This window comes from Procambarus clarkii, chromosome 7, assembly GCF_040958095.1.
Source record: "Procambarus clarkii isolate CNS0578487 chromosome 7, FALCON_Pclarkii_2.0, whole genome shotgun sequence".
Taxonomy (NCBI): Eukaryota; Metazoa; Arthropoda; class Malacostraca; order Decapoda; family Cambaridae; genus Procambarus; species Procambarus clarkii.
The window spans coordinates 289,521-291,070 of NC_091156.1; positions in this window are offsets into that span (position 1 = coordinate 289,521).

Genomic DNA, 1,550 nt, shown 5'->3' on the forward strand with positions numbered 1-1,550 from the left:
CCCCCCCTTCCTTCACTCTCACTCTCCCCCCCCTTCCTTTACCCTCACTCTCCCCCCCTTCCTTCACTCTCACTCTCCCCCCCCCTTCCTTCACCCTCACTCTCACTCTCCCCCCCCCTTCCTTCACCCTCACTCTCCCCCCCTTCCATCACCCGCACTCTCCCACCCCTCTTCCTTCACCCTCACTCTCCCCCCCTTCCTTCACTCTCCCCCCCCCTTCCTTCACCCTCACTCTCCCCTCCTTCCATCACCCGCACTCTCCCCCCCTTCCTTCACTCTCACTCTCCCCCCCCTCTTCCTTCACCCTCACTCTCCCCCCCTTCCTTCACTCTCACTCTCCCCCCTCTTCCTTCACCCTCACTCTCCCCCCCCTTCCTTCACTCTCACTCTCCCCCCCCCTTCCTTCACCCTCACTCTCCCCCCCTTCCTTCACCCTCACTCTCCCCCCCCCCTTCCTTCACCCTCACTCTCGCCCCCTTGCTTCACCCTCACTCTCCCCCCCCTTCCTTCACCCTCACTCCCCCCCCCTTCCTTCACCCTCACTCTCCCCCCCTATCTTCACCCTCACTCTCCCCCCCTTCCTCCACCCTCACTCTACCCCCCCCCTTCCTTCACCCTCACTCTCCCCCCCCTTCCTTCACTCTCACTCTCCCCCCCCCCTTCCTTCACCCTCACTCTCCCCCCCTTCCTTCACTCTCACTCTCCCCCCCCCCTTCCTTCATTCTCACTCTCCCCCCTTCCTTCACTCTCACTCTCCCCCCCTTCCTTCACCCTCACTCACACTCTCCCCCCCCCCCTTCCTTCACCCTCACTCTCCTCCCCTTCCATCACCCGCACTCTCCCACCCCTCTTCCTTCACCCTCACTCTCCCCCCCTTCCTTCACTCTCCCCCCCTTCCTTCACCCTCACTCTCCCATCCTTCCATCACCCGCACTCTCCCCCCCTTCCTTCACTCTCACTCTCCCCCCCTCTTCCTTCACCCTCACTCTCCCCCCCTTCCTTCACTCTCACTCTCCCCCCCTCTTCCTTCACCTTCACTCTCCCCCCCCCTTCCTTCACTCTCACTCTCCCCCCCCCCTCTCCCTTCACCCTCACTCTCCCCCCCCCCTTCCTTCACTCTCACTCTCCCCCCCTCTTCCTTCACCCTCACTCTCCCCCCCTTCCTTCACCCTCACCCTCCCCCCCCCTTCCTTCACCCTCACCCTCCCCCCCTTCCTTCACCCTCACTCTCCCCCCCTTCCTTCACCCTCACTCTCCCCCCCCCTTCCTTCACTCTCACTCTCCCCCCCCCTCTCCCTTCACCCTCACTCTCCCCCCCCCCTTCCTTCACTCTCACTCTCCCCCCCCTCTTCCTTCACCCTCACTCTCCCCCCCTTCCTTCACCCTCACCCTCCCCCCCCCCTTCCTTCACCCTCACCCTCCCCCCCTTCCTTCACCCTCACTCTCCCCCCCTTCCTTCACCCTCACTCTCCCCCCCTTCCTTCACCCTCACTCTCCCCCCCCCTTCCTTCACTCTCACTCTCCCCCCCCCTCTTCCTTCACCCTCACTC